Genomic DNA, 20,834 nt, shown 5'->3' on the forward strand with positions numbered 1-20,834 from the left:
TGAGTTGACGGTAGAGGGAAAAAAAAGAAGAGCGAGACGGTAAGAAAGGCCCAGGCTTATGGATCTAAGTGGAAGAGTTGAGAGAAAAAGGAAGATGTCCAGACGTAGTGTATGAGAAAGACAGGATGAAGTGGACCACCAAGGAAAGAGGAAGAGTCAACCACCCCAATGAGGCCAAAGGTGAAAATTTTGCAGGCTCTAGATTTATAAGGAAGGCTGGACCATCCTTAGACCCGCCCCTCCTGGCAGCCCCACGCCCACACACACCCTTGCGAATTCTCAGTTAATCCTGTCTGCCAGTCTCACCAAGGCCATTGTAATGTAAAAGGTAGCTGCCGGGTAGTCCAGACTGGGTGGGGAACGGGAAAACGGGGGCCACAGAACCTCGAGAAAAAGTAAACCCAACAATTAAATATTTCTGGGTTCACCACGTTTCCATCTTTTCAAATCAAAGATGCACCTGAGGCTACCTCGGGTGATCGAACCTTCCACTAGAACAGTTACATTCTTGATTTAAGACTTTAGGGTCTCAAGATCGAGCTGGTACTGGCAGAAACTTCAACCAGGTAGCTGTTTTCCTCTTCGAGTCCCCCTAAGGTCACAATAAAACACATATTGTATGTTGCTAAGGTGTCAGTTGATATTAAAAATAGTATTTGTTTTCAAGGCCCTCTTATTGTTTTTTAGCTTTCAGGGAGACAAGCAAGTCTTTCCCCCAGGACTGTTGTCTCCTTTTTAACAAAAGCCAGAGGAAAGGAGCTGCGGCCTGCGGACCCGCTGACGTTGTGCCCTGCAGGTAATTATGCACATGCCATCAGTATAGGAAATTTGTAAGTAGTTTTTGTATACACATTGCTGGATAGACTCTTGGCTCAGTTTCCTCATCGGTACCTCTTTCTGCGTTGCTGCAAAAAGTAAAGAAAATAAAGAGCTAAATCCTCGTAACAGTTGACACACGAGTGATCTACAAACGGGGGTGTTAAGAGAAATTCTGTCTCTATCACACACTCACAATCTCCAAGTTTGAAATTACCTTTTTGGGGTGATTATTATTTTAATCCAGTGAATACCATGATAGATTGAGAGCACCCCCTTCTCATTTTATCTGAGACATTCCTCGATGTAAAATAATGAAATATCTTGACCAACCAACCCAGTTGAAAAGAGGGAGGTCAAGAAGAACGTCCCCTAGTCCAGTGATAACTCCGTAAATGGTCTCGCCAAAGCATTTGCGACGTTTCTTTTTAGAATCTGTGTTGGGCCCTCCTCTCTCTTCTTCCTTCTTATCTTCTTCTGGCCTTTCTTTGCCCCCTCTGGCTCTTTTTTAAATCAACTTTTCTTTCTCTGGCCTGGCATTTCTGTCATGTCCTGCAACCCCACTGCATCCCACTCTCAATTTCATTTTTGTTTCTGTTGTTTTTTCAGTATGTTTTCCAAAGGACCAGTTTTTATGGCTGGGTTTCAGCACGAACATATTTATAGACAAAGATAACAGTCTGCACCTTTCAGTTTTCCTCCTTGCTCTCGAATTCAATATTTGAGAAACCCAAGATTCCCTCCTCTTTTCCAATCTCCCACTCCTCAAAGTAAAGCCTTAGCAAATTCCAATGATAGATTTTTTGGAGATGTAAGCCTGACTAATGCTCACATGTACTCTGCTCCTTGGGTCCCCACGTAGAGCTGCTGGCTCTGTCCCCACGGAAAGAGATTTTTGTTCCTAACTCAAGGATGCCAGTTCGTGAGCACAGGAGGATTGCCGGCACCAAAGCATGGAGATCGATTCTATGTAACCTTTTCTTTGTCTTCTCAGACCATCATTCTGAAAGGGAAAAAGAAACAGGAGTGTCAAGGAAGGGGTGGGTGGAAATACATTGCGCTCAGAGAGACAGTCTCTGTCTCGTTAGAGAGAGAGTATGATTTCTTTTCAAGGGGGAACTCGAGTGATGGATGGAGTGAACTAAACTTATTGTGGTAATCCTTTTGCAACATCTACGTATATCAGTCCATTGGGTTGCAGTCTCAATAAAACTGGGGGAAAGTAAATAAAAAAGCAGAAAACTTGACTTCCTGGCTTTCAATTAGCACAGTTGGTAAATGAGTGCAGTCAAGGCCACCGAACGCCTTGGTTTGCCCACAGCTCTCTAAACTGCACGTACCAGAAACGTTGTTCTTTGCTGACGGGGGTCTTTGCCTGGAAGCTGGGCCGAATTCGCCCCCATCCCCCACCTGCGTCTCATTGCATCTAGGGTCAGAGCCTCTGGAGCGAAAGACCAAAGGGAAGGGGGCTGGTCGCTAGAAGGCAAACTTACTACATTCTTTGCCCAGGAAAGCGATTTGAATAAGGTTGAGAATGCTTAGGAAGGTGTCGAGACCTTGGGTTTGTTGGGGTGGGCTGTGTGGGTGGAGGAGGGGTGTGTTACAAGGTGCTTAGCGTCCAGGGCTGCAAATGCAAAAGTGATTTTAGATTTTGTTTTCCTGGGAGCATCCTCCAGAAGGGAGAAGAAAAAAAAGAGCTAAATAATAAAAATGAAAAATATCTTTTCAGAAAAGATTTATTCCTCACTTAAAAGTAAGAAATGCACGTTAGGCAACATAATCTTTTCAGATCACAGGTGTCCCAACTTTGCATCGGATTTTGCCAACCTGTCAGGATAAAGAGGAAGCGACAGTCATCGAGTATTAATATAGACGTCACTGCCCCTCAGTTTTCAGGCATAGTGTACATTTCAAATGTGGAATTATCAAATTTATTATTAATTCATCACTGGTAGGATCATCGGATTGATTATTGATTTACCATTGTTTTTACCCTTCGCCTATTGTTCATTCGAGTTTACCTGAGTGTATCCAGGGAGGCCTTCACCTGTTTTCACTTACTTCTGTTAAGTTTCTGCTCCTGTTTCTCTCTTTACATTGTTTCACTCTACCTAATAAACCCAGTCTATAAATAACTGTTTCTTGTCCCTATATGTACAAACATATGTGTGCTTTTAGATATGTTTAGTGATTTTTGACATTTATTGGCCAGGAACTATTTATTTGTTTATTGCTTATTCGACTAATAGCTCATGAGAGCCTATCATGTGCCGGAGAGAAAAGAAATTCAACAACATCTCCACTTTTGAGGAGCCAGCGGTTTAGTAGAGCAGATCAAAATAGACCAAAAAGACAGGAATAATGTTGTGTGATGAGTACTGAACATAAAAAGTAGAAAACGAGGTATGCCCTAGTGCTAAGGGAGAACAAACAAGGGAAGGTGTGGCCAGGGAGGGGAATCGGAGAAGCCTTCCCGGAGGATTTTCTTCAACTGAGCCGAGAGGGAAAAAATGTTTGAGAGTATAGGGAAGGGAATTCCAGAAAATGAATGCTTTTAGGAAAAGCGGTGGCAATTTCTTAGAGAAAATAATGGGTCATTGGAAAATAGGGTCGAGAGACTTGAAAGGTATGAAGTGACCACAAATAGTAAAACAAAAAACAAAAAAAACCCCTGCCCGTCTTGAATTAAATCTCCTTTCCTTAGTTTACACTCTATAGGTGTTCTAACTGCTAACCCGATGGTTCTCTCTCTGTCTTCTTGCTGGTTCTTCTCATCCCGGACATCTAAAAGTTAGAGTGTACCAAAGCTTAGTTCTCAAACCTCTTTCTTTTTTCTTCTTTTCTCTTTTCTTTTCTTTTCTTTTCCTTTCCTTTCTCTTCTCTTTTCTTTCTTTTCTTTTCCTTCCTTCCTTCCTTCCTTCCTTCCTTTTCTTTCTGTCTTCTTTCCTTTCAAGATTTTAGAAAGTGTGCAAGTGGAGGGAGGGGCAGAGGGAGAGGGAGAAGCAGACTCCCTGCTGAGCAGGGAGCCTGACACAGGGTTGGATCCCAGGACCCTGAGATCCTGAAGGCAGACGCTTAACCAACTGAGCCACCCAGGCACCCCTCAAACCTCTTTTCTATCCATACTCACTATATCGGTGATTTACGCTTATAACTTTCAATACCATCTATATGCTTTTTTTTAAGGTTTTATTTATTGATTTGAGAGGCAGAGTGAGCACAAGTGGGGGGATGGGACAGAGGAAGAGGGAGAAGCAGACTCCCTGCTGGGGGTGGAGCCTGACCTGATGACCTGACTTGACCCCAGCTGGATCACAGGATCCTGGGGTCATGACCTGAGCTTAAGTCCCAGGCTTAACTGACTGAGCCACCCAGGCGGCCCCCCCAACAATATGCTTTTGAATTTTAAATGTTACGTCTTTATCCCAGACCTATTCCCCAAACTCAATCTCATATATTCAACTGCCTACCTAACATCCCCATTTGGATTTCTAAAAGGCTGCCCAAGATTAGTATTTCAAATTAATGTTGAAATATTAGATGGGAGCCTCCTATAGTCTTCTCCATCTCCGTGTATGACAATTCCATCTTTTTAGTTGCTCAGGCCAAAACTTTAGCACCATTTTGGTTGACTGTGCCTTCAAAATATGTCTAGAACCCAACTGCTTCTTTCTTTTAATCTTTTGTGTCCTCTAGTGTTTCTTTTTTCAGTTCTTGGAGTGAGTTTTGATCCCATGGACTAGGACTTGGAGAACCAACAGAGTAGCAAGAAATGGTTATTTCTTTTAAAGAACATTTATGTATTTTGTTATTGCCTGCGTCACAAGAGAGCTGGGGGCTTGAAATTACCTGTGACCTCTGGCAAGTGTGCCAACCTGATCTGCACTGGGCCTTTTCTGACATCTCCAAGACTACCACTCTCTCCATACCACCATCTATCTCTTGGATTATTCCAGTAGCCTCCCAGCTGGTCTTCCTGTTTGCACCCTAGCCTTCCTACAGTCTAGTCTCAACATACTGGCCAGCATGAATTTTTCTGAAGACACGTCCTATCAAGCTATTCCTTTGCTCAAAATCCTCTTTCGGCGTTCTCATATCTAGAGTAACAAGGTGAAGTCCTGGATTACCTGAACTCTCTTGTGGCCTTGGATTTAACCTCCTTGCTAATCCTGGAACCAGCCAGAAAATCTCCCGAATCAGGGCTTTTGCTCTCACTCCCGTCCCTCGCGGATCTGTTCCTTCCCCAGAAATCTATCCAGGTTGATCTCTCACCTCCTTCCCATCTTTATTATTATTATTTTTTAAGATTTAATTTATTTATTTGAGAGAGAAAGAGAGTGTGAGAGAGAGAGAGAGAGCGCGCGAGTGCATGAGCCCATGGCGGGGGAGGGACAGAGGGAGAGGGAGAATCAGGCTGTCCACTGAGCAAGGAGCCTGATGTGGAGCTTGATCCCAGGACCCTGAGATCATGACCTGAGCCGAAGGCAGCAGCTTGACTGACTGAGCCACCCAGGCTCCCTCTTTTCCATCTCTAATACTACCTTCTTAATACTATCTCCCCCTCCCTATCATTTTCCTCTTGATTTTTCTTCATAACTTTGTCACCATCTTGTATATGTTTATCTATCTATCTATCTATCTATCTATCTATCTATCTATCTATATCTTCTATCATCTATCATCCTCTATTTCCCTACAACTAAAATATAAGCTAAGGGGTGCCTGGCTGGCTCAGTGGGAAGCATGTGAGACTCTTGATCTCAGGGCTGTGGATTCAAGCCCCATGTTAGGTGTAGAGGTTACTAAAATAAATAAATAAACTTAAAAAAATTGTTAAAATATAAGCAATGTGATGGCTCAGTCATTGGAGCATGTGATTCTTGACCTCGTGGTTGTGAGTTCAAACCCCATGTTGGGTGTAGAGATTACTTAAATAAATAATAAAAACTTAAAAAAAAATAAAAACCTTAAAATATATATATATATAAGCTATGTGAAGGCAATTTTTTAAATTTTTGCCAATTTTGTTCAGTGTAGTGTCCCTAGCCCTAGAAGAGCGTGGTCCATAGGCTGCCGTGCTCAGCATCACCTGTGAGCTTGATTGGGATACAAATGGGTGGCCTTTACCACAGATCTACCGAATAGGAACCTCCGCTAGAGGTGACTGGGGATCTGTTTAAAAAGTTCTCCAGGTGGGGCACCTGAGTGGCTCAGTTGGCTGAGTGTCCGACTCTTGATGTGGGCTCTAGGTCAGGATCTCAGGGTAGTGGGATTGAGTCTGTTCTGGCTCCGCACTGAGTGTGGAGTCTGTTTGTCCCTCTCCCTCTGCTTCTACCCTCCCTACCCCCTGTTTCTCCCTCTCAAGTAAATAAATAAATAAAATCTTAAAAAAAAAAAGTTCTCTAGGTGATTGTTTAGCATACCTTTAAGAACTACTGTCTAGAAAGACACTAGGAAGATAGTAGATATTTGATCATTATTTGTTGATGAAGGAACAGTTTAAATGAGGCCTAGGACTTTGTAAACAAATAGAGGGTAGGAGCTATTTCCTTACATATGAATATTAAATTGCATTTCAATGTACTATACAAAATAATCTCTAAAAAGCAACAATGCTCTTTGCCTCAAGTCCACTAAACTAAATTCAGTGAGCCTGGAGCTCTTCTAAAAGAGTCCATTTTAATCTTTCTGGCCCCTCTGGGAGCTAGATTACCGTCAATTTACCTGTGTTGTCAAGACAACCACACAACCATCAAAGCTGCTGCGGTAGAGATTACAACGGAACTACAAAAGCATATTCTCCACCTACTTTGCCTGTTACAGCTATAAAAGCAAAACCATGCTCTTCTGCCCCTAAAAGAAACTTATATAAGAAACTTCACACTTACATAGTGGTCAACACGCTAAACTCTCCTAATGTATTTGTCATCCAATTCAAATAATTTATTCATGGCCACTCTTGTTTCATCGATGACTTTACCATGAGCACAAGTTTTGAAGTTCAGTAAAAAATTCACCCAACAAAATATGTGAGACATCACTGACCCCCTTTTCCACCATCCAAACTGCTATTCAGTCCATCAATAGCTCTGTCACCATGATTTTACTTTCCAACACTTTTCCAGGCTGCCATCGAAATGTTCAACACCACTCCCTTGATCCTGGTTCAGGCACCATCTGTTGCCCAGATCTCTTTCCACTTCCAGTAATCCTTCCACAGACTGAACCAACTGTGTACCAGAATGATCTTTTTTTTTTTTTTTTTTTTTTTTTTTTTTTAAGATTTTATTTATTAGAGCGCCTGGAAGAGCACACAAGCAGGGGGAGGGGCAGAGGGAGAGGGAGAAGCAGACCCCCCCCGCCCGCCCCCAGCAGGGAGCCCGGGCGAGCCTGATGGCGAGCCTGACTCGAGCCCGGCTCGAGGTTCGATCCCAGGATCACGATCTGGGCGGAAGGCACTCAGCCCACTGAGCCACGCGGGCGCCCCTGGAGTGATCTGCTTTCATTCAGCCCTACTATCCCTCTGCTTAAGTGTTGTCTAAGGAAGCGCACTGTCAACTGTCTACCTGCCTCTCAAGTCCATTCTGGGCTTTGGCAAATTGCTCTACCCAAGCAATCCCTTCTTTCCTGAATACTTCCCACCTCTCTGTTTGGTTCCTTTTTAGTTATCTTTTTTGAAGTTTTTTCCCCACGTAGTTACCTTTTGAGACATGGATCAGGTGTCCACTTCCCCAGCTCCCTCTCCCAGTGAATTCAGTGTCTCTCTTCTGTGCCTCGATGGTCCCACAGCAGTGGTCACTGCATTTTTGTTGCAAGTTTTTGCGTTTGGAATAATAACTGGCTGGAATAAGAACTCCTTGAGGGCCTGGTTTGTTACTATAACCTAATGCCATGCTACTCAAAGTATAGTCCTTTCTGGCAACATCAGCATCCCTTGAGAGCTTGTTAGAAATCGAAGTCGTGGGCTCGGTGTTACTCCAGACCTAGTGAATCAGATTCTCTGGGAGTGGGACCCCAGAATCCGTCTTTCAGGAATCTGCAATCCTTGCGCATCCTAAAGTTTGAGAACCACTGCTCTAGAGAGAATACAGTGCTTAGCCATGGGGGGGGGGGCGACAAAACAAAACTCAATACATCAATACATATTTATTGAATTAATGAATCAGCTCTTTTGTTTAAAACACTGATATTCAGAAAATTGGGGAATTACAAGAATTCTCAAAAAGAAAAAAATCCCCAAAGAACAGCTTCCCTGTGATTCTGTTTTGTATTTGTCAAAGTTTAACTAAAGGCTTTTACTATTTAAGAACTAAATTATTATGTGTAGCAAATTCTAAGGTCTCCCTGCGGAGAATTCTGAAGGGTAAACTGAATCGTCAAAAAGCCCTGACCCTGAGCAACACTCTTGCAATCAAGGCGTTACTCCCTCTTTCCCACCCTATCCTCAGGGGATCTTTGACGGTAAAAAGGGATTCCTTTTTCACCCCTATTTGGGCAAGCCCCTAGGGAGGGGAGGAACACCTAGGAATGTCTACTAAAATTTAGCGAAGTATAAAATTGCCCTGGAACAATGTGATATAATTGGCCCAGAAGAGAACAGGCTCCTTGGTTTCTCAGTAGCTGTGAGAGCAGGGGAAAGAATTTGGGAAAGGAGGTGGTGGGAGGGGCTGAGGAAGTGGCGGTGGTTGGGGGGGTGTTGAGGGGAAGATTAAGGGAAAAATCTAGCACCTTAGTTGTTGCTCTAATTAGCTGGTAGTGGGATGAAATAAAGCTGTTAACTCTCAAAATGCCGCATCTAAATATTTTACTTATAATATCTCAGGACACCAGAGTATTCTAACATTATAAAAGGAATAGAGGAAGGGGAACAAGAGGGTCCTGCCTTCCAGGAGTAAATAAATTTAATTGTGGAAAAGAGTTCAAAGCTAAGGCAAATAGTGTGAGGTCGAAAAAGGAAATTGTTTTTTAAGTAAGATTTTCTTTTTTTAAGTAACGTCTACACCCAACATGGGTCTCGAGCTCACAGCCCTGAGAGTCACATGCCCTTCCGACTGAGCCAGCCAGGCACCCTAGGAATTCAAATTTAAGGAAGCATTTGTTGAATGTACTATTTTTTTTTTTTAAAGATTTTATTTATTTATTCGACAGAGATAGAGACAGCCAGCGAGAGAGGGAACACAAGCAGGGGGAGTGGGAGAGGAAGAAGCAGCCTCATAGCGGAGGAGCCTGATGTGGGGCTCGATCCCACAATGCCGGGATCACGCCCTGAGCCGAAGGCAGACGCTTAACCGCTGTGCCACCCAGGCGCCCCTGTTGAATGTACTATTAAGCGTTAGGGCGAGAAAGTGAGGCTAAGCTTTTTTCTTTTTTTTTTTTTTAATTAAAACTGAGAAATAACTTGCATATAATGAACAAATCTCAAGTTGAAAAGCTTGATGAATTTTTTACTTATGTATAGAAATCAAATGAAGAGAGAAGCCACTTCAGCACCCAGCCAGGTCGGCTTGCATTTTTGTTAAATGCTCAGAATCTCAAAATCCAGTGTCCCTTAGATCGTCAATTTCTTTCATGTTTCCGACATGAGGTAAGACAACATGTTTTTTTTTTTTTTTTAAGTAGTCTCCATACCCAACATGGGGTTTGAACTCAGGCCCTGACATCAAGAGTTGCGTGCTTTAGGGACTGAGCCAGCCTGAAGTTGAATCCCCGTTCTACCCACTCACTATGTGACAAGTGGTTTCACATTTCTATGCCTCAGTTTCCTTCATATGAGTAACAACAAGTGAGGATTATAATACATAGAAACTGATCAGATGTGGACATGGCTTATTGGAAATGCTCCATATATGTTAGCCGCTTTATTTTCTCTATGCAAGTTCTATTTTAGAGAATCCATTAATTCACTCCCTTCACACGTAGCTATTAAGCAGGTCTGAAAAGTCAAGTGCCAGGAGAAAGAAACGAGTTATGCGTGCTTCCTCTACCAAAGCATTTTATAGTGTAGTATAGAAAAGAAGCCACGCGAACAGATGCGCGCATTAAAATACTGTGAAACTGTGGTGTGAGCGCAAGATACAGCGGGAGGACAAAGGAGGGACTTCTATCTAGGAGGAAAATCAGTTAAGAGTACCAAGTATCATCATACCCCGCCGCTGTCAGCGCGCTCAGCGGCCGGCAAGCGGTGTACGCTGAACCGCTATGGCCCTAGCCTCCCGTGGCCGACCGGTGGCCCCTCTTCCTCTGCGCTCCCCGCCTGGGAAACCGCTGGCGGTGTTCGTCCTCCGCGGTCGCGGCGCCGGCGTAGGGACCCGGTGCGCCCTCGTGCGCGAGAAATACGGCTGCACACCCCCCCTTTCTGCGGGAGAACGTCTTCGTGATGAAAAGGAAGAAGCCAGATTCACAGGACGGTGAAGTCTTTGAAAAGTACATTAAAGATGGAAAGGTTGTGCCAGTGGGATAACCATCAGTTTGTTAAAGGAGGAAAGGGATCAGATCCATGAGCAGAAGAAGAGATTTCGTGATTGAGGGGTTTCCAAGAAATCAAAGACAACCTTCAAAGTTGGGGCAAGACCATGGGTGGGAGGGCAGACTGTAGCCTTCCTTCTGTGGTTTGACTGTAATAATGGGATCTGTATTGAACCATGTGTTGGGAGGAGAAAGAGAAGTGGTGGAAGTGATGACAACCAAGAGAGAGCTTGGAAAAGAGAATTCAGACCCACATTCAGTCAACAAAGCCAATTATTGGCTTAAACGAAGAAATGGGGAAAGTCAAGGAAACAGATGCCTCTAAGTCTGTTGATGAAGTTGTTGTTTTAATATTTATTAAAGTAATCTCTGCACTCAGCGTGGGGCTCCAGCTCCCAGTCAAATCCCATGATCTTCCCACTGAGCCAGCCAGGCGCCCCATAGGGGTGTCTTTTTTCCATTTTCTTCTTTGTCTTTTAAGATTTTTATTTATTTGAGAGCCAGAGAGAGAAGAGCACAAGCAGAGGGAGCAACAGAGAGAGAGGGAGAAGCTGACTCCCTGCTGAGCAGGGAGCTGGATGTGGGGCTCGGTCCCAGGACTCTGGGATCATGACCTGAGCCGAAGGCAGATGCTCAACCAACTGAACCACCCAGGCGCCCCCTTTTTCTATTTTTTTTAAAGATTTTATTTATTTATTTGACTGAGACAGCCAGTGAGAGAGGGAACACAAGCAGGGGGAGTGGGAGAGGAAGAAGCAGGCTCCTAGTGGAGGAGCCTGATGTGGGGCTCGATCCCAGAACGCGGGATCACGCCCTGAGCCGAAGGCAGACGCTTAATGACTGCGCCACCCAGGCACCCCCTCCCCTTTTTCTATTTTTTAAAAGATTTTATTTTTAAGTAATCTCTACAACCAAGGTGGGACTCGAACTTACAACCCTGAGATCAAGAGTTGCATGCTCTGGGACACCTGGGTGGCTCAGTCGCTTAAGAATCAGCCTTTAGGGGCGCCTGGGTGGCATAGCGGTTAAGCGTCTGCCTTCGGCTCAGGGCGTGATCCCGGCGATCTGGGATCGAGCCCCACATCAGGCTCTTCTGCTATGAGCCTGCTTCTTCCTCTCCCATTCCCCCTGCTTGTGTTCCCTCTCTCTCTGGCTGTCTCTCTCTCTGTCGAATAAATAAATAAAATCTTAAAAAAAAAAAAAAAAAAAAAAAAGAAACTCAAAAATCTTAAAAAAAAAAAAAAAAAAAAAAAAAGAATCAGCCTTTAACTCAGGTCCTGATCCCAAGGTCCTGGAATCAAGTCCAGCATCTGGCTCCTTCCTCAGTGGGGAACCTGCTTCCCCATCTGCTTGACTCTCTCTCTCTCTCTCTCTGACAAATAAATAAAATCTTAAAAAAAAAAAAAAAGAAAAAAAAAAACCCAAATAATTAAAAAAAAAAAAAAAAAGTGCCTGGGTGGCTCAGTTGGTTAAGTGTCTGCCTTTGGCTCAGGTCCTGATCCCAGGGTCCTGGAATCCAGGGCCAAGTTGGGCTCCAGAGTAGGGCTCAGCCAGGAGCCTGCTTCTCCCTCTGCCTGCCAATCCCCCTGCTTTTGCTCTCTCTCTCTCTCTTTGTCAAATAAATAAATAAATAATTTTTTTTTAAATGATAAAAAAAAAAAGAGTTGCATGCTCTACCTACTGAGCCAGCCAGGCACGCCTATCGATGAAGTTTTTGATGAATTGTGAAGATTTTTGTTTGACAAGGAAGGCTTACTCTAAAGCTGAAAGCATTCTTGAAATCATGCCTGAATATTGCTTTGAGAGCTGCCATTTCGACCCCCTTTTAAGGCACTTTTGATCTTTCATAATTACATCTCCACTAATGGCTGGAAAAATATGTAATAAGATAAATGAAGTTTTTTTATCTTCAATTTTTTTGGTCACGGGAATAGACAGCAGATTCGGGTCTTGCTTCATCTGACCTATGGTCCTCCCAAAACAAAGGATATCAGCTAGTTCTTTGTTTTTACTCAAAAAGCATATCCCTTTTGTACCCTTGTATCTTGTGTAAGCAAAACTTTTTGGTATGTGTGTATATCCCCTTAGTAATTACAACGTACTAGGTTTAGGGATTCTCTACTTCCCCGTTTACTTAAAGGTTTTAAATTTCCAACCTGTTACGTGAATTTGTGGACCAAATTCCAAAGGAACTTACTGTGTAGTCGGTTCTTGCAAAATGTGTTTGATGAACAAACTCATAAAAATTCCTAGAAGTGTTTTAGTATTTATCACATGACTGACCGTTTCCTATAAAAAGGTAAGAAAACTTAGGCTTCGTTTTATTACAACTCATAGAAAGTTGTGTGACAGGGAATCCTCTTTACTTCCAGGGATTGGGATGGGGTCCCTGGGGTTTCAGAGCCTGGGGGAATTGTCAGTTTATCCTGACACATATCTGAGGAAAAGGGGCAAGAATTACATCTAATGACATGTGTTCCTGTGCCCTATTAAATCGTGCTATTTATGATTAAACTGATCTTTTTTTTTTTTTTAAAAGATTTTATTTATGTGACAGAGAGACAGCCAGAGAGAGAGGGAACACAGCAGGGGGAGTGGGAGAGGAAGAAGCACGCTCACAGCGGAGGAGCCCGATGTGGGACTCGATCCCGGTACGCCAGGATCACGCCCTGAGCCGAAGGCAGACGCTTTAACGACTGCGCTACCCAGGCGCCCCTATGATTAAACTGATCTTAACAAAATTCCTAGCAGTGGAACCTTGAAATGCACGTGCTAGGTTTGTGGTAAAATGATTTGGTTAGCGTTTTTTTTTTTTAAAGATTTTATTTATTTATTCGACAGAGATAGAGACAGCCAGTGAGAGAGGGAACACAAGCAGGAGGAGTGGGAGAGGAAGAAGCAGGCTCATAGCAGAGGAGCCTGATGTGGGGCTCGATCCCACAACGCCGGGATCACGCCCTGAGCCGAAGGCAGACGCTTAACCACTATGCCACCCAGGCGCCCCTGGTTAGCGTTTTAGTAACGCTTCATTCAGTTTTGTTTGTTTGTTTTTTAGATTAAATGGAGGTTTGGTTTGGTATGAAGTAAAAAAAATCTAATGGTTAAAATATATATATAGTGTATATATATATGTATAGTGTATATGTGTGTATATATATGTACACATGTATATATGTAAAATATATATATAGTGTATATATATATACTATGTATACATACTATGTATATATACATACTATGTATATGTATACATATATACACTATATATATATTTATTTACTCTATGTATAGTATCTATATATAGGGTTGGTATGAAGTAAAAAAATCTAATGGTTAAAATATATAGTAAATATATATAGTATATATATAGTATATATCTATATAATAGTATGTATATAAATTTATACTATAAATATATATATAGTAAATATATATAGTATATAATTAAAAATATATATATACAGTACATATATATATAGTAAAATATATATATATAGTACTTGAATTCAGTTTTGAAAGATGGTCAGGCAGTAAGAATAAAAGGCAGCAAGCATGAAGAAGGCTGATGTCTCCTGGGGACTGTGTATAACCATAGTTTGGTGCAGGGATGGATAGAGAGAATGCTGCGACCAGTAGGTAGGAGGGGGATTATGCAGGTCTCTGTCATGCTAAAGAGTTTGGATTTCATACTAAAGGCAGTGGAGCCACTGAAGAGTTTTAAAGTGGGGAATATCAGACAGCAACCTTCAAACTGGGCTTCAGCAACTTCTTTGTAGACATGTCTCCAAAGGCAAGGGAAACAAAGGCAAAAATGAACTATTGTGACTTCATCAAAATAAAAAGCTTTTGCACAGCAAAGGAAACGGTGGACAAAACCAAAAGACGACTGACAGAATGGGAGAAGATATTTGCAAATGACGTAACAGATAAAGGGTTAGTATCCAAAATCTATAAAGAACTTATCAAACCTAACACCCATAATCTTTTTTTTTTTTAAAGAATTTATTTATTTATTTGACAGAGAGAGACAGCCAGCGAGAGAGGGAACACAAGCAGGGGGAGTGGGAGAGGAAGAAGCAGGCTCATAGCGGAGGAGCCTGATGTGGGACTCGATCCCATAATGCCAGGATCACGCCCTGAGCCAAAGGCAGAAGCCCAACCGCTGTGCCACCCAGGAGCCCCCTAACACCCATAATCTAATCAAGAAATGGGCAGAAGACATGAACAGACTTTTCTCCAAAGAAGACATACAAATGGCCAACAGACACATGAAAAATACTCAACATAACGCAGCATCAGGGAAATACAAATCAAAACCACGATGAGATACCACCTTACACCAGTCAGAGTGGCTAAAATTAACAAGTGAGGAAATGACAGATGTTGGTGATGAAGCAGAGAAAGGGGAACCCTCCTACACTGTTGGGTGGGAATGCAAGCTGGTGCTGCCACTTTGGAAAACAGTATGGAGGTTCCTCAGAAAATTGAAAATAGAGCTACCCTAGGACCCAGCAATTGCACTACTGGTGTTTACTCCAAAGATACAAATGTAGTGATCCGAAGGGGCACCTGCACCCCGAAGTTTATAGCAGCAATGTCCACAATAGCCGAACTGTGGCGAGAGCGCAGATGTCCATTGACAGATGAATGGATAAAGAAGATGTGGTGTATATACACATACAATGGAATGTTACTCAACCATCAAAAGATGGTATCTTGCCCTTTGCAAGGATGTGGATGGAACTAGAGGGTATTATGCTAAGTGAAATAAGTCAATCAGAGAAAGACAATTATCATATGATCTCGCTGATATGTGGAATTTGAGAAACAAAACAGAGGATCACAGGGGAAGAGAGGAGGAAATAAAACAAGATGAAACTAGAGAGGGAGACAAACCGTAAGAGACTCTATCATAGGAAGCAAACAGAGTTGCTGGAGGGAATGGGAGGGGATGGGGTAACTGGGTAATGGACATTAAGAAGGGCATATGATATAATGAGCACTGGGTATTATATAAGACTAATGAATCACTGACGTCTACCTCTGAAACTAATAATACGGTATATGTTAATTAATTGAATTTAAATTAAAAAAAATAAAGTGGGGATTGATATAATCAGTCTTACAGGAACATCTAAAGAGTATTTGAGGAAGAGGATGGAACAGGATCTATTTAAGAGACTGATGTGATCACCTAGACCAGGGGTTGGCGAACTAGTTGGCTACCTGTTTGTTTAGTCCATGGACGTAAGAATAATTTCTACATTTTAATTAAATTAATTTTAAAAAATGTATTTATAATATCTACACACAACGTGGGACTCAAACTCATGACCCTGAGATCAAAAGTCACATATGCCCTACCAACTGAGCCAGCCAGGCACCCCATTTTCTACATTTTTAAATGGTTGGGGGAAAAGGGGGGGAAAAGTCAAACAATAATTTGTGACCTGTGAACAGCATCTGAAATTCAAATTTCAGTGTCCTTAAATAAAATCGTATTGGAACACAGCCACGGTCATGTATTTACGTACTGTCCGTAGCTGCTTTCGTGCTACAACAGCAGAATTGAGCAGTTGTCACAGAGACCATACAGTCTGCAAATCCTAAAACATGTACTACTTGACCCTCTGCAGACAAAGTTTGTCGACTCTGGATGCGGGCAAAAGTGATCAGAATCTCTGTGAAAGTTGGGGGCGCCTGGGTGGCACAGCGGTTAGGCGTCTGCCTTCGGCTCAGGGCGTGATCCCGGTGTTCTGGGATCGAGCCCCACATCGGGCTCCTCTGCTATGAGCCTGCTTCTTCCTCTCCCACTCCCCCTGCTTGTGTTCCCTCTCTCGCTGGCTGTCCCTATCTCTGTCAACTAAATAAATAAAATCTTTAAAAAAAAAAAAAAAAGAATCTCTGTGAAAGTGGGAGCCATGCAGAGAGAAGTGGGAGTGAATATATTCCAACTACATTTATACAAACTACATTCATAGGCAGAATTGATAGGGGTTGACAACTAATTTGATGTTGGTGGCAAGAAGAATGGGGATCACTAGGCCACTTTTTCTGGCTCGAGTGTCTCAGTAGACAGAGTTGCCAGTCACTTGATTTTATTTTGTTTTATTTTTCAGGCACTCAGTTGTAAATTATAAGCAGAGAAATAGAGTTAATTAGAGTTCAGGGGTTTTCAGACTGATGTATCTGAGATGCATCCAGATATTTTTGGAATAAGGGATGAAACTCCCGAGAGAGATCTCCTCTTACAGAGATCAGTGCATTCACAGTCTACAGCTGGTCGCGGAGGCTGTAAAGCCAACCAGAGTGTTCAGGCAGCACAAGGTTGCAAACTTAAACATTTTAGGGACCAGGTAGACAGGGTATAAGAAAAAAAGGGGTAGACATGGTTGTAAAAAGTAACTCCCTTTCCCCTTAATTGTTATATAAGGGTGAAATAAACATTTCAATAGGAGAGATATTTTGCAGATCTCACTCAGGTTGGAGTGCGGCAGGGAGTCCAGGAGACAACAGCGCGTGGTGGGGACTAAGTGATGACAGGGATGGAGGTTATGTAGAGACTCAGCAACAGGGACTTTCACTCACTGAGATTCACCTGGCTACGGCCCCTGCTGAGGGCCCCGTCTGCCAGCAGGAAAGACCAAGATTGCATCCCCAACATGGCACCATTTCCCAGCATGGGGCATCAGCTGTCTACCTAGTGACAGGTGGGTTACACTGGATCACTTCCATCTTGTAAGAGGGAGCACTTTGTTCTTACTGAAATCGACACTTACTGTGTATATAAATTTGCCTTTCCTGAATGCAATGCTTCTGCCAAAACTACCATCTGTGGACCTACAGAACGCGTTATCCACACAGCACTGCTTCAGATTGAGGAGCTCACTCCATTGCAAAGGGAGTGCTGCAATGAGCTCATGCTTATGGATTGCACTGGTCTCACAATGTTTCCCATCATTCTAAAGTAGCTGGGTTGATGAAATGAGGGAACAGACTTTGCAAGACTCAGTTACAGTACCAGCTAGGTAGCAGTACCTTTCAGGGCTGGGGTAGTGGCCTCCAGGAGGCTGTGCATGCTCTAAGTCATCGTTCAATACATGGCTTTGTCTTCCCGTAGCCAGAATAGGAGGGGTATCCCTGCTATTATCTCTAGTGATCCACTAGCAAAATTTTTGCTTCCAGTCCCAATGACGTTATGCTCTGCTGGTCTAGACATCATGCTCTATCATCAAGATCAATAGAAAATTACAATAACCCAATCTAGGAAGGACCACTAGTGGCCTGGACCCCTGAAGACTATAGGTTTAAGTCACTACCAGGAAAAAAATTACTATCAGCTGAAGTGCTTTGTGAGGACAAAGGGAATGTGTGCTAGTCTCTTAACAAGTTTGGTGATTATAATATTGTTGTCCATATTCACTAGCATTAGATCTCCAGTGCTTATTTGCTACTCGTTGGATTCAAAAGGAATATGGAATGAGTAGTGAAAGAAAGTAGATGTAAGGGGCGCTTGGGTGGCTCAGTAGTTAGGCGTCTGCCCTTGGCTCAGAGCGTGATCCCAGGACCTGGGATCGAGCCCCGCATCGGGCTCCCTGCTCTGCTGGGAGCCTGCTTCTTCCTCTCCCACTCCCCCCGCTTGTGTTCCCTCTCTTGTGGGCTGTCTCTCTCTGTGTCAAATAAATAAATAAATAAATAAATAAATAAATAAATAAATAAAATCTTAAAAAAGAAAAAAAAAGTGGATATAAATACCACCTATGACCAGTGACCAGTTGCAGAAACAGAGACTGTGGTTGTAATCAGTGTTTCTGCCCTTCCTGTTACTGTGTAAGTCTACTCAGCCTGCCATAACTGAAGACCTGATCACTTAAACAACAGAAATTCATTTTCTTACACTTTTAGAAGTCCTACATTACGGTGCTTGTATGGTTATGAAAAGGAAGGAGAAGTTACCTTAGTCCACATTTCATCTAGCAGGACTAAATTAAATTTACATAAGACAGATTAATAGAAGACCCCGAAATTTTATTATGTGCACGCAGAGGCCCAATGATAGGCTTGAGACCTAAAGAAATAATCGAGACAGGTGGTTTTTATACCGTTTAGACAAAGAGACAATAACTCTGTGAGGAGATGACAGGACAGAGAAAACTGAACTCTGGGAGCTTTAATCAGTAAGGAATTCTAAGCAGAATTTGGGCTGGGGTAGTGAATTAGTACAAACAAGGGTTGTTTGTACAGCCTTCTGGGCTCTACATTTCCTGTCTCTGGTGAAGGATGTCTCCTCAGCTCCTGGCACAGGGAGGCTACCTTTCATATGGGAGAGTCATTTCCTGCTTGCAGGGGGACAGAGGAGGCTCTGAGAGTCCTTATCGCATAGGCCGTCTCTTAAGCAACTTTTGTTCTAAGTAATCAATAGCCAAAGTGGCACATTTTGGGGCAGCCTGCAGTTGGGTTCTGGTGAGAATGCTCTTCTGGGATTGCAGATGGTGGCCTTACTGGTGTGTCCTCACATGGCCTTTCCCCTGTGTGTGTGTACTCCTGGTGTGTCTTCCTCCTCCTCCTCCTCTTTTTTTTTTTTTTTTAAAGAATTTATTTATTTATTTATTTTTATTTATTTATTTAGAGCACGAGCAGGGGGAGGGACAGAGGAGGAGGGAGAGAGAGAATCCCAAGTGGACTCTGCACTGAGCACAGAGCCCAAGGTGCGGCTCAATCCCATGATCCTGAGATCATGATCTGAACCGAAATCAAGAGTCGGTTGCTTAACCGACTGAGTCACCCAGACGCCCCTGTGTCTTACTCTTCGTACAAGGACATCAGTCCTTTTGGATTAGGGCCCTACCCTTGTAATCTCATTTAACCTTAATTACCTCTTGAAAGGTCCTTTCTGCAAATATAGTCACATTGGGAGTTAGGGCTTCAGCATATTAATTTGAGGAGGGCATAGCTTAGTCCATACCAGTTATAAATGTGTGTGTGTAGCAAATATTTTATTTACTTCCTTCTAAGATTTATTTATTTATTTGAGAGACAGAGAGAGAGAGTAGGGGAAGGGCAAGGGGTGAGAATCTTCAAGCCGATTCCCCTGCTGAGCGGAGAGCCTGACACAGGGCTCTGATCCCAGGACCCATGAGATCATAACCTGAGTCAAAATCAAGAGTTGGACGCTTAACCAACTGAACCACCCAGGTGCCCCAGTTTACTTCTTTCTCTTATCCCCATATCATCTAACATAAGATGTATTAATAATTGTTAACCTTTTTAAAAAAATTTTATTTATTTATTTTGGGGGGGAGAGTGCAGAGGGAGAGTGAGAGGGAGAACCAGACTTCCCGCTGAGCAGAAAGGAGTCCCACAACCCTGAGATCATGACCTGAGCCGAAGGCAGACACTTAACCGACTGAGACACCCAGGCGCCCAATAATCATTAACTTTACAGCAGAGTATTTAAGTTACAGGGTATCAAGGAGAAGAGTGAACATTACCCAAAGACTTTGCATCATCTTATCGGAAGAGAGCATGTTTCTGGTTGTATGCAGAATAGTTGTATTATGTTAGGCAGAAGTATGACTTTGCTATTTGCCTTATTTGGAGATTAAATGTGGTTTAAGATGTATTTGGGTGCCGAGCTGACAAGGATTGTTTCCATTTTAGGGCTATTGCTAACAATGTTGTAACATTCTTGTATATTTTTCCTGGTGTATATAAGTATTTCTAAGGACATATACGGGGTAGAGGAATTACTGATTTATGTGGTATGAATATTTTTAGCTTCAAAAGATACTGTAAAACATTTTGTTTCAAAATGTTTTTGCCAATTTATATTCCTATTAACAGTCGATATGTGGTAGTTACTACATCCTTGTCTATACTTGGCACTATCAGTTATTTGTTTATTTAAAGATTTTATTTATTTATTTGTCAGAGAGAGAGAGAGAGAGCACAGCAGGGGGAGCAGCAGGCAGAGGGAGAAGCAGCCTCCCCACTGAGCAATGAGCCCAATCCGGACTCAATCCCAGGAACTTGGCATCATGACCTGAGCTGAAGGCAGACACTCAACCAACTGAGACACCCAGGTGTCCCGGCACTATCAATTTTTAAAATTTTAGCTATTCTTGTGAGTATATAATTATATTTCATAGTGTTTGCAACTGTCGTTTCTTCGTTGGTGTCAATAAATTTGGGTATTTGCATTTCTTTTGTGAAATGTCTACTTAGATCTTTTGCCCATTTTTCTACTGGATTGTTTGACTTCTTATTGATTTTTATGAGTTCTTCATATCTTTTAATGAACAGAAGCTCTTAATGCAGTCTAATTTATTGATTTTTTTTTTTAAGATTTTATTTATTTATTAGACAGAGATACAGACAGCCAGTGAGAGAGGGAACACAAGCAGGGGAGTGGGAGAGGAAGAAGCAGGCTCATAGCGGAGGAGCCTGATGTGGGGCTCGATTCCGCAACGCTGGGATCACCCCCTGAGCCGAAGGCAGACGCTTAACCGCTGTGCCACTCAGGCGCTCCTATTGATCTTTTTCTTAATGCTTTT

The 20,834-nt window shown here is 42.7% G+C and overlaps 1 pseudogene; it reads left to right on the plus strand.

The window, feature by feature from the left end:
- Positions 1-10,014: 10,014 nt before the first annotated feature.
- LOC103656214 lies at positions 10,015-13,379 on the plus strand (annotated as a pseudogene).
- The last annotated feature ends 7,455 nt before the right edge of the window (positions 13,380-20,834 follow it).

This window comes from Ursus maritimus, unplaced genomic scaffold (genome assembly GCF_017311325.1).
Source record: "Ursus maritimus isolate PB19 unplaced genomic scaffold, ASM1731132v1 scaffold_26, whole genome shotgun sequence".
Taxonomy (NCBI): domain Eukaryota; kingdom Metazoa; phylum Chordata; class Mammalia; order Carnivora; family Ursidae; genus Ursus; species Ursus maritimus.